A 12,767-nucleotide genomic window follows, 5' to 3' on the forward strand; every position below is an offset into this window, starting at 1 on the left:
AATCAGAGAAGACCATTAAACCTCTCTTCTAATCTCTTATATCTTGTTTAAAACTGATAATTTGGGTGAGAATATATAATTTCATCCTGAAGAGATTAAATCTGTAAAATAAATCAACAACAGTAGAATCTGAGGCATCACCACTGCACATTACCTGACTATATAAAATTAGTGTGGGTGAACATAGTAACTGATTTACAACCAAAATGTACAAAACCACCTAGAAACAATGTAAGTGCCAGTCAGTCTAATCCAAAGAGAAGTACTTTCTCATCCAAAGTCTGGCGACTGGTTTTGCTCTAAATACATTAGCAGGATTCATAAAGCCAGCGTCTGAAAACTCAGATCAGTTATTTGGTTACATCAACAGCTTATGCTCAGCTTTACCCAATCATTGATGTCATCAAGGAGGAATTTTTAATTCTATAGGCCAAAGACTTGAAGCATGAAATCTTGTATAGACATTGTGTGTATCAAGAAGCTAAGTAAGGATGTCTTGAAAGCAGAGTGTCCTGATCATTCAATAGTTCAAGATGAAAGAAAACGTTTGGTTTTTTTTTTTAACTTCTACTTATTAGTCACAAAATTTCTCACAGAAGCGGGGTTTAAACAGAGATGACCAATCTATGACCTTTGAGCTATTTAAGGCTCATAAACAACTTAAAATTCCTTCTCAACCCAGTTTGTTATACTATGATTAAAAGCAGAGATCTGGTAATATGGGAACTGTTGGACAATTCAAATCCCTTGTTGAAGAAGCAAATAAAGAATGGCTGATAAGTTTCATCCACCTGGACTGTCTAAAGCTCTGCTACATGTCCATTTCAGCCCCATCCAACAGTGGATGAGTGGGATTTTATGAAGATAATGACAACTGCAGCTCAAAGAGCGACCTTTATTGAGTTATGGAGTAAATGTTTTAAGAGATTTTAGCCAGCTGAAAGTTCACTAAAACGACTCATGAGGTCAGGTAAGTTGATCTTGTCTAAAGCAATGCCTGTAAAAGAGAAAAACTTCTAATTTTACACTAAAAATTACAAGTGGTCATAAGTTTGTTACACCTATTGGCTAACTGCTTCTATGCTCCATTTCCCCTCACAGACATTGTTTAGTTGAAGATAGAATACCTCTTAGATATTATAATTTCTGTGAAGCTCTGCATCATCAGATATATTTTATATGCGAAAATACTTATATATATTCATAAGGTTTACTCAATCCCCTCTTTATTATGATAGTAGTCAATTTCCCTTTGCCTAACATACTTTTATTGTTTCTGCATTACATTAACGCATATTTTTTAGAATTTTAAGCATAAATAATTTTTACGTGTGTGAAATATGTTGAAATGTTTTGTCAACATTGATTCTGCAGACTGAAGCACAGTTAATGCCTTTCTCTCACATGTTATAAATGCATAATCTCTCTTGGGCACTCCAGTATAATGAGAGAATGTATTGGCACAATAAACTACACCTTAAATCATTCTTTGAGTCAGCACTCTTAAAGACCATTCACCAGACTTTTCAGTATAACTCTTAAGTTGCAGTTTGCATGATCATAACATATTTTTTTGGGCTGCAGTTAAATTAGGTATATACAGATCATCATGTACCGTACTTACTATTAATTATTTCAGACTGTTTCCATGTATTTAATTATCTAAATTTACTTATCCAACGTCCTTCTTGTGTCAAAATGTCTCATTATGTTATTAACAAACTGATCATGAGCTATGAGTTTCTGATACTGCAGAAAAAGGCATTTGAAAAATAGGGTTATCAGGTTTTGTTGTGAAGTTTCAACTACTTATGCTTCTAAAAAATAATTTATGTTGAGAAAATCTTATCCCACAAATCACACATTAGACCTATGCTTTTTTTTTTATCTTATGCAGGCCAGCACATCACAAATTGACAGATGATATTGGAACTACTGACACAGAGACATTAATCTAACTTTTGTATCAGAGACAAACTGTTGTGAAATGATGGCACAACACCATCAAAATTTTCTAGACAATATCAAGAAAAGCTAACCTTTTTTATATACTTACTCACAAAACTAGCAAACAAGACAAGAAACCGAAGCAAATGCTTCAATGTCTGCATATACTGTGACCAGAGAAAATCACATAAACTATTTTTTTTCTTCTATTTACTTTAAAGATGGAAAGTTGGATTTTCTAATAAGAGTCAGGTAGGCAAAATGCTAGAAAGAATTTCAGGAATTCTGTAATGATCCACAATGACACTCAACCCTAGCATAAATCAGAATACCAGTGAAGAACCTCTGATTTATGGTACTAGAACTCCTGCTGTATTTTAGCAGCCTGTTAATCAGGGCTGGAAAATAATCATAATCTGTAAAGGGATTTTGCCATCTTGAATACCATTCTATCAGTGAGAATGTCCTATATGAAGGGAATTATTATACTGTCAGAAACAGACAATTTTGCTTTCCTTTAACTATACTGCATGCTCAGCTACAGGATAATTCCTATTGTAGTTGCTGGACCTTTTATTTTTCCTGGATGAAGCATGAGAACAAATCAAGTTAATGTAAACATTAAGCTTCTATTTGTATTTAAAAGGAAATGTTCTGCTCTGAAAAGCGTGTTTTAAAATTACAAAACTTCACTCTTACTCTCTGTGATTTGATTTGGAGTTAATTTTTTATTCTTATAAGGAGGACTGCCACAAACCAATGTCACTGGATTTCTACCACTAATGTGCTAGTTTTCAGCTTTACAAACTCAGCCTTGTTTCTGAAAACATAATCATTACTTGCTGGATAGCTGCATTTAAAGTAATATTATTACTACAGTTAAAAAAATGAATTTAAAGAAATATAATACAGAACATTAGGACTTTAAAAATTCAGGACTTTATTTTACAAATGAAAACTGATGGGAAACAATAAACAAAATTACTTTTTGTGCAGGTGGAAAACATTTTTCCCACTTCAATCTGAATAAAATATATAATAAATATGACATGTCCAATTTTTTGTCCATATAACTTTTCTAGGCAAGGATATGTCTGGTGACATTGTAACAGTACAAGTAATCCTTCCCTCGCAGAGTGGCTTTGATTGGACAGCCACTGTTTGCCATGCACAAAGAGCCCTTTGTAAACTGAATACGCACAGCTTAAAAGTATTCAGCAGTTACTGATTAGTTACCATACTTCACCATTTTTTGATAACTTGAATTAATGAAATATTAAACTGAGTGTTGGTATCCAATATATATCCAATGCTCTGAAGCAAGAAACAGGGAAAATCTTTGTGGGCTAAGAAGTGCTCAAGGAGGTAAGGTAGAGCTGGTTTCTACTGCCCCTGGCATGGATCCTCATTGGGACTGAATTACTGACTTCCAAAGCCCTTCTTTTCCCTTAGGATTTTATTTCTTTTCATGATGATATTTTTTTTCTCTTGAATCCCTAAACTGCTGCTTAACTCCCATTTCAAGAGACTTACCCCTGTCTGCAACCTTTCTTACCTTGCAGAACCCTGGTTTTATCAACTTCTTTGCAGCTCTTGCTCCAAATTTTCTCAAAAGTCTGAAAGATGGTTACACTTCTGTCTTGGATCACAGACAGCTGAACACCTGAAAAACAAGGAAAGGAGTTTACAAACTCACTACAAATGAAATATATAAGAGCATTGATATTATATTTTATACAGAAATCAAAGCTATTGACTTATTCCCTTGTACAATACTATTCAAAGCCATATTTGCTAAATGCTTGCATTCTATTCCATACTATCTGTGAAATGTCTAGATCACACAGGAATTTATGAGACTGAAAAACCTCTCATTCAGCTTCTTCCCAGTAATACTGAATTTCAAGTTTTTATTTCTATAGCTACAGTTCATTGTATGTGGAAGACGTATAAAGTCAAAATGCCATCCTGTCCATCCTCCCTCCTTCAGATCACATCAAATATTACATATTAAATTCTTAACAGGTGTTTGAATTCTGTACCTCCACTGTTAGTTTCCAAAAGCAAAGAGGAAAAACTTCAGACTATCTGAACTGTTGGAGAAGATGAAACAGGAAAGCCTTATAAATATGATTGCCTGGCAAAAGATTTTGAGAATATGGAAACTATAAGCAAGATTGAAATGAAAGCAAGCTTTGAGATACCTTAGTTACTGAACAACTGGAAAACAATGGTATGGCTGGCTGAAGGTAATCTCCTTTTGATGAAACAATACCCTCTGCTTGCAGACAGGTCCAAGGGTCAGAGCAGACCATACTAGCTTGGCAGAAGGGGTCCAAAGAGTAGTTTTTAGGGTTTAAAATGTAACACGGTATGGCAATGTAATAATTCTTATAGGCTGTATGTAAATGCTATAGGATTTGTATCTTGTATTAGATTGGTTAATAAGAATTAGAATATTCAACACAGAAGAAGACTTACTGTATTGTAACAGGAACCATTTGTTCTTTCTCTCTTTACCACGCTCTTGCATTCATTCTCTTTTCTCTTGCTCCTCTCTCATTCTCTCTCTCTACCACTCTCTTTACCTCTCTCTCTTGGGTCTGCTCCGAGCTGTGGCTGGCAGCTCCAAGCAGGGCCCCTGTGCCCACGCCCTCTGCAATAAACCGCAAGTTCCAAGACCTGGCTTCAGAGATCTCTCGTCTCCGTCTGTCCCGACTGTCCTACCCCCTGCCGCTCCTACACTGAACTACTTGGAGGTTTTTTGGATGTCAAAAATGAATTGTCCTTGAGACAAGTTAGACCTGTTACCCCTTCCCTGTCCACAACAAATAGGAAAAACTTCTTCCACTTCACAGTACTTTCAAAATTTTAATGTCGCTTTCACAAGTGTTGCCTGTTGTCTCTCAACAAAAAAAAAAAAAAAAAAAAAACCAACAAAAACAAGAAAACCAAAGCCCAAACCAAAAGAAACAAACCTCCCTGCGCCCTCATCTCCCCTCCCCCCATCCCCCAGTTCCTATAACCCCTCTGGGCAGAATTGGTTCTATTGATCTTTGACATTACTATCCTCTGGACACAAACTATGCCAAAGATTTGGTTTTTTTCAGGAAAGTAGCCCCAAACTAGGGGTTATTTCAAGAATGGGTAAATATTTCTAATTTCTGTAAGTAATTTGACTTCCATTTTCTGTGGCAGCATGGAAGTATACTTACCTATTTTATTTGATCTTAGACATTGGATTTTGTAGCTGTGGTGAAATGACCAAAAATAATCCTCTCATAAGACATTGCTTATGTCACTGTGACCACATTCTGCATGCTATCTTTAACCACAATCAAATTACCTTGTTCCTTTTTGATGTTTACTGTGAAACAAATGATAGTGCACTCTATGGTAAATGTGTTTCTACAGGCAATTGGATACACAGACACACATTCACAGGCTCCAAACCTTTCAAACAGCCATAACCACAGACAATAGAGGTAATGCTCCCTCATATAATTTCTGCTTCCAGAAACATCTTCCACATGCCACACCTCTACTTTACATGTCAACACCAATGATGCCTGACAGCAATCCAGGGAGACTCACCAGGAAGATTCCAGTTATGACATCAAGATATGTCTGCATGTGATCCTTTTGCAAGAACCAGTCCTAAAGAGACTGGAGGTAATAGCTCTTCACCATGCAGGACTTCAGCAATTACAAAATCAGATTTCTCTCTTTTGTGACCAGCTACATTGTGGCTACAGTAATTGAAAAGGCAATTAGTCTTTCTAGTGACTCAGATTAGATACTCTCATGTCTGATTCATCTACCTGCATCTTCTCTAAGTCCCCATTTCCTTAATTCCATACAGGATCTTTAATCTTAATTTCCATAAATTCATCATAACATCATTAAAATGTATTTTGATTGCAACAAAGTTTATAGTTCTATCCGCAGATATTACCCTTCTTAAGGGAAAACCAACATTTTCCCATACGCTTCCCACTGAAACTTGAATTTATTAGACTTTGCATAGCAAATCCAGATTTCAGGGCATTTTTCTTATTCATTTTTTACTGATGTCTAAGTATAAACTTTGTATAAAAGTGACATAACATATTAAACAGTAATGCAATCAATGAAACTTAAGAAGTGCTAATCATGGCCAAACTCATATTAATAATAGGAAATTCAGACCTTCCTCCCAAGAAACAGAAGAAAGCACCCATATAAGATATCTAACTAATCAGCAAGCCTCAGAGGTCTTCCTCAATGTTCCTTCCCTTCCCTGTGGGGACAGTGAAATCACAACATATCTTCCTACTTCCCAGACAGAATGGAAGATAAAGGCTGCAGGTCAGAACCAGACAGACTAGCAGGTGGCTCCCCAGATGTTGATATTCATGGGGACCCTTGAATCACAAGTCTTTGGACAGTGTTGCAGCACCACAAAATTATAATTGAAGGAACAAAGTGATCTCTGCTCATATTCCAACCTCCTCTCTCTTTGCACTCTAGACATCCTCCTTTCTGACTCAGCCCTGTCATGACCTCTGTGCAGTTTACATTCTGCTTTCATGCAATGACACGTGACCCTGTGTGAGTGTCACAATAGTAAATTTAATTCCTTGATTTGTTTTTATAGTCAACAATAAATAGCAAATGATTAACAGCTCACCCTGATTAAGTAAGGTGTTCAGAGCAGTCCTGTTTCTATAACGCCACTCACTGAGAGCACATGAGTTTGTCAGTCTGGAAAACATCCAAGAAAACAACTCTCAGCATCTCATTCAAGCACCTAGTCAAACAAAGATACCCCCTACTGTAAGAACAAATCTACTCTCCTTGCATTCATCGTCTGCACCTCGCACACAAGGAATGCTGTTCCAGCAGAAATTAGGGAACCTAAGGCAAATATCCTAAGGATTCAGAGATTCCCTGTGGGCAAGGTATGCTTATTAAATGCTACTGAGATTCCTCAATGGGAGCATCCTCTGGGGTTCTCTGAATAGTCAGTACTATGAAGCAGAACCAAATTTAGAAAACTGATCTTTTTTACACTACCTCTCGTGAGTATCTATGGGACTTGGCATGCAAAAAGATCTTTTTATCTAACCAATAGAAGAAAAAGCCTGGCAGTGACTCCATGTCATGGGCCATTTGCAAAAGACAAATTATAGGACTTTTCATGGTGTCTGAAGATGGATATATTGCTAAATTATCCCACACCATAAAGAAGACAAATGATTTCTGCAGTGATCACGCATGGCTGACAATCAGTCCATGAAGACATCCACTGAGCTGGAAGTTATAAGCAGGTGTGAGCAGAACCAGGCCAAGTCCTGTAATGAAAATGATTCCATGGTATGGTGCACAAGAGGGAGGAGAATGTATTGGCCTAGGTTATTTATGGAACACCTCAGCAACACATTAGCAAAGAAAGATGCTTATTACTGTATGTGACAGGACTAGAAAAATTTCTCACACACTAATGGCATAATCTAACATGTATATGAAATGGTATGTTTTCAAGAACAAAAATTATTTAAATACACTACTTTATTTTGTTCCAAATATATAAATGACAAAATCTCTTTCTGAATACTGGTGTGATGCATTGTTCCACAGAACAGACTTACGACCTACTTTCCTAATAGATGTCCACCTATATTCATATATCAAATAAATGGAACTATTTAAGAGTGGTAGGTGTCTTAGGGAAAGCATGTGTACATGTTTTCTTAAGGCCTAAAAATGAAGCTAAGCCTAAGTCATCGTGAGTGCATGGTCTTTTCATGCACTGGGGGTTGGATTGTGTTATTGCATTAAATTTTTTCCAGAGTTCACCTTGCTCCATTATCTATCACTAGAACTGACAATTTCCTCTGTTTCACAAAAGGGTGAAGTTGGGCAAGCAGAATAATGCTTACATCAAATTTCATAGCAAGATATTCCCCATAAATATTTTAACCCCAAGAACAGTAAAAGTTATCTTGCTCCTTTTTTATGTGCCACCACTATGGCTGTCATTAAAACATCCTTTGTGCTACCTCAATATTCATAGTAGTGGCTATTCTGATAATCGTAAACTAAGCAAACTGATCTCCTCCCAACAGATCACATGGATACATAAAGACCTGATTGTCATGCCATATCAGATGACTCATATTAATGTTAAACCATGATAGGAAATAGAAGAAAAGAATAATTACATTGTTCAACTCTGAAAAATCCCCTTCTTCTTCATAATATTTAGATGAATATATAAAAAAAGAGGGGTGAACAACAGAAAAGGGGAAATATATATGTATATCTTCTATATCAGCAAAATATGAGTGGAAAAAATGGCAAATCTTACAAAAATCTTACCTCTGTTGTGCATCAGTTTTGATCTAGCTGATAATCAGAATATTCAGGCTTTTGTCTCTCTCCAGATCTGGGTGTATAATACTAGTCCAATGGTGTTTAAAAGTAGATTCTCAGCCTCTGATTGCTAGGTTTACCTTATAGTTTTTCCAGTGAACCATTTACTAACTTGAAGACACACCCTGAAACCTCTACCGCACAGATGGATTTTTGCACACTCAGAAAGCCATTCTACTTCATCCCCAGTCACCCAGAACACAACTGTCAACTATACATACAGAGATATAAGGGAAACTCAGACCACAGCTATACTGAAAATTCAGGTTAAAGTGGCAACAAAATAGGCTTTTATGATCTAGTTATGTTGTTCTAACCAAAACAGTGGTACAAAAAGAATACACCTCGCTGGTTACTCCTGCTTGGGTTGTGCTGCTCCTAAAATGTGAGAGATTATTATAACAATAGCAGCTGACCTGACTGCAGAGCAAGCAAGAGTATTTGCTTAAAACTTGAGGCCACTGAATTCAGAAACTTTTAAAATGGGGCTTTTGGGACTAAAGCTTTCCTTAACTACTAAAGATGGCACAGCCTCAGAATGGAGTATGATTATCAGCTCTACTGCAGGTACAATATCTAAATTTCTGTAAGAAATTCAGGAGGTAGCTATCTCAGAACAGTTATCTAAACAATGACAGGAGACTTGGCTAATAGGTTATTCCACTTAGAATGCTGTGAGATTGTAAAATACTGTGAATCCTGGGATAATTGTTGGTATTGTCAACTGGGAATGTATCTGATCAAATAGAGCCACTGTCTTTCATGTAGCAGTGGTACAAGACTTAAGCTGACAAGATCAATTATCATACCTGGGAATCAAGCAGAGCTACAATGGAAAGAGCTGCAAATTGAGCTTCAGCAGGCATGGACAAGGAAAATGGACAAGGTAACATAGGTAAGAAAAAATACAAGGAAATCCCAGTTCTGTGGATCTCCTAAAAGGTCTACAAACTGTAGACATTACAGACTGTAATTTTCAGAAATACAGCCTTAAATTACCCACAGTCTCCATTTAAGATAACAATAAAAAGGGACAGAAAAGGAAAAACAGTCTTCAGTGTGGGTTAAGCTCTTTATGTAAAAAGTGGTGGTAATGGTAACTGCAAAATATTATTGGACAATATGGTAAAAACATCCTTTAGCAGACACCGATGAAAATGCAGGAAGAAAACATGGTAAATTTGAGAAAAAGAGGAATAGATTTTAGAAAATGGAATAGAATACATAAATTCCTTGCTGGCTCATTTTGTCAAGAAAATAAAAAATCATGAAGAATGAAAACTACAGAAAATAATAGGTCCCTGTCAACGAAGCCCTCAGACATCATCTCTTCCTCTCAGTAACAAAGACTGGGGAGACTCTGCTGTCTATTTGCCCCTGGTCAAGTGGTAAAATTACAATATAACCAATGGAAATGGCCAATAACCATATCAGTACTGGGTGGTCAAGGTAAGAATGTTGCTACCACTAGTGCCATGATGTTAATTGATACTGTAGTGTCAATAACCACTCTCCTCAACAAATATTTGTTCCAGCTGTAGCCCAAGAAAGAGGGAAAATGATAAAACTTACTGCATTATATGCATGAATGGATGTTCAAGTACCTGTATTAAGATCTCTGCCTGAAGTTAAATAGCTGCCAAGTTCAAGAGTCTCCTTCTCCTGTTTCTTCAGGAATGGGAGGATCCCTTTTAGGAACACCAGGGAATTATTGGCACAGCCTTGTAAAAACAAAATGGATTAGCTGCAGATTTTGCTACGGATGTTTGTGAAATTGGGCCTGGCCAGTGGGAGGTGAGGGTGGAGTGATTCCTGCAAGTCATTGATGCTTTGTTATCAAGAATCCGGAGGAAGCAAAAACAGTGGATATTTGGGTAACAGAATTTCCTCAAGTTTTGTGTGTCTGTAATTTAAAATGTGAAAAAATAGAAATTGTGTTTTAATGGCAAAGGAAGGACTCCAATCCACCATCAACAAGTTTACTGGTAGGCAAAATTTTAGTACAGAAAGCTATTATTTTAACATCCTATTTGTCCAGGGTTAAAAGCAAAGAAAAAAAGCTAAAAGTGAGATTTTTAACACTTAAATAATGTAGCTATCTCTCAGGTTCTTTGTATGCATGAAATTTGTGTAACACTAAGCAGATTATTTGACTATTTTGTTACTGATTTAGCCAGTGCTTCCTTTGCAATTCCACTGACAGAGCAGAGCTGGTAACAACAAACACTTAGCTGTGAGAGAAAGTAAGGTTGTTTTATCCATGTTCCTTCAGACTTTCCAATCAAATACAACACATATGCATGGAATTACCATCAGAATGTGTTATGTCATACCATGCATGAATGATATGCCAGTACACATAAACAATGAAAGTTTGGGAATATACTCAAGAAGTAGCCAGCATTACTGAAAACATAGGTTTCAAAGCTAATCATTACAAAACTCAAGTACATAGGCTTCAAAGCTAATAATGACAAAACTCAGATACAATCTAAAGTGAAATACTCAGTTTTAGGTCAAAGGAATGGTGATGCTGGCATCAGCAAAGGGTAGAACTGACTATGAGAGTCCATGCATGAAAAAATTGTATTTGTTTCACTTTTGCAGCGGCTTACATTTTTGTGAGAATCATATTTGCAGAAATGAGTAAACCACTAATCAAATTAGTGAAGAAATCTCACAAATAAGAATGGAAAGAATAAAAAGAAGTAAAACTGCAATCGTTCAAATGCTGGCCTTTAGATGCACATTACTGTAAGCTGTTTCACATTACTGTTCAGCAGCCACTACTGATCTACATGGTGCTATTTAAAGAACACAGAAATGAAACTATTTTGCTTTGAGATTCTTAAGATTTGTGGGAAAAAAACCCCTGTATTCCTTATTAAAAAACATGTTTAGCATTAGTGTAGGTAACTAGCTTTGGATAGACATCACTAGAGGCTGCTTTGCAGCAGTCCATATCGCACATGCTCCAATAAAGTACATATTACAGCTTCACTGAAGTACATAATCAGTGGAAAAGTAAAAACCCAGGCCAGCTGATGCACACTGGCTTTTATAAATAAGTGCTTTCTGTAGAATAGGGCAAGACTTTATCACTAGCTCTACAGGGTTTTTAACCACTGGAAAGAACAGAAGTGCACTTTACCTTTTTATGTGTCTCTCACCGCATATAAGCTCCGTTATTGACTTCGTACCACAGGTTATTCAGTGTGGTTCACAAACGGCTCCAGTTTTTATCAAAAGTATGGAAAATCCTCTATTAGATATGCTGGGAAAAATAAAAAGGACTGTCTGCCTTCACTTTGCGCAAGCAACAGAGCCACAACCTCTGCTAATGATTTTAAAAGAGAAACCCAAAGGAAATGACCTAGCTTCATACTTAGTTTCAGACCGGATACATCAAGCTTTAACTATTTGGCTACCAAAGTAGAATAAAAATCACCTACAAACACAGAATGTAAATCTAGTAGCCTCTCCATCATGGAAAGGAAATCCTGAACATAGGATAATAAACACAGAGTGGAAAAAAAAAAAAAAAAAAAAGCAGGTCATGTAAAAGTCTACCAAAAAGAAACATACAGAGGTAGCAATATTGGAATTATAGTCAAGCACACACCTTTGCCAAGGTTGTGGTAGTCCCAGTAGATTTGACATTGGAAGAAACACCCAGCTGGCAAACAAACTGAAGAAAGTCATAGAAAGTAAGGTATACAAAGATAGAACAACTTTACAACATGGAAATGAGGGTTAATGTAGGAAAAGTTTAATAACTGGAGCAAAGTAAAATAAAACAACAACAACAACAATAATAATAGTAGTAGCAACAATAATGAAAGAGAGAGAGAGAGAGGGAGGTAAAACCCGGGAGAAATAAGTGATGCACAAGACAATTGCTCCCCACTCGGTAACTGATGTTCAGCCTGTCCCTGTGCTGCAATGGGCTCCTCCCAGGCAGCTCCCCCACCTTACAGGATGTTCTGTGGTAGGAAATATTCCTTTGGCCATCTCAGGTCAGCCATCCTGACTGTGCTCCCCCTGCTCCCAGCTTCTTGTGCAGCTCTTCACTGGCAGAACATGAGACACTAAGAAGTCCTTGACTTAGGGTAAGCACTACTTAGCAAGAGCCAAAACATCAGTGAGAAACATCAGAAGAAAATGAACTCTATCCTAGCCAAACCAGGACAACGGGCTAGGATACAAACAGACTGCACCAGAATATGTGCAGTTCCACCTTAGTCCCACATACCGTGCAAAGTGGGACTAAGCACAGTTTCCTAATTCTAGAATCACTGACAAAGGTGGTTGAGGTAGTTCAGTAAAGAAAGCTATAGCAAGTGTACCACCATGCAGGCATTTTCCCGATGCAATTTAAACCAATAAATTTATTTGACACAAGGAAC

General features: G+C 36.9%; 1 protein-coding gene across 2 annotated transcripts in view; it reads right to left on the bottom strand.

The window, feature by feature from the left end:
* Nucleotides 1–11,683, bottom strand: part of ABCB1 (ATP binding cassette subfamily B member 1) — a 49,223-nt gene extending 37,540 nt beyond the window's left edge. For both annotated transcript variants that reach the window (XM_041466408.1, XM_041466407.1), the window contains exons 1-2: nt 11,513–11,683; nt 3,503–3,610 (exon numbers count right to left, since the gene is read on the bottom strand). The gene's annotated coding sequence lies outside the window, so the exon portion shown is untranslated. The remainder of the gene's footprint in view (nt 1–3,502; nt 3,611–11,512) is intronic.
* Nucleotides 11,684–12,767: the final 1,084 nt, after the last annotated feature.

This window comes from Pyrgilauda ruficollis, unplaced genomic scaffold (genome assembly GCF_017590135.1).
Source record: "Pyrgilauda ruficollis isolate IOZ18807 unplaced genomic scaffold, ASM1759013v1 scaffold2, whole genome shotgun sequence".
Lineage (NCBI taxonomy): Eukaryota > Metazoa > Chordata > Aves > Passeriformes > Passeridae > Pyrgilauda > Pyrgilauda ruficollis.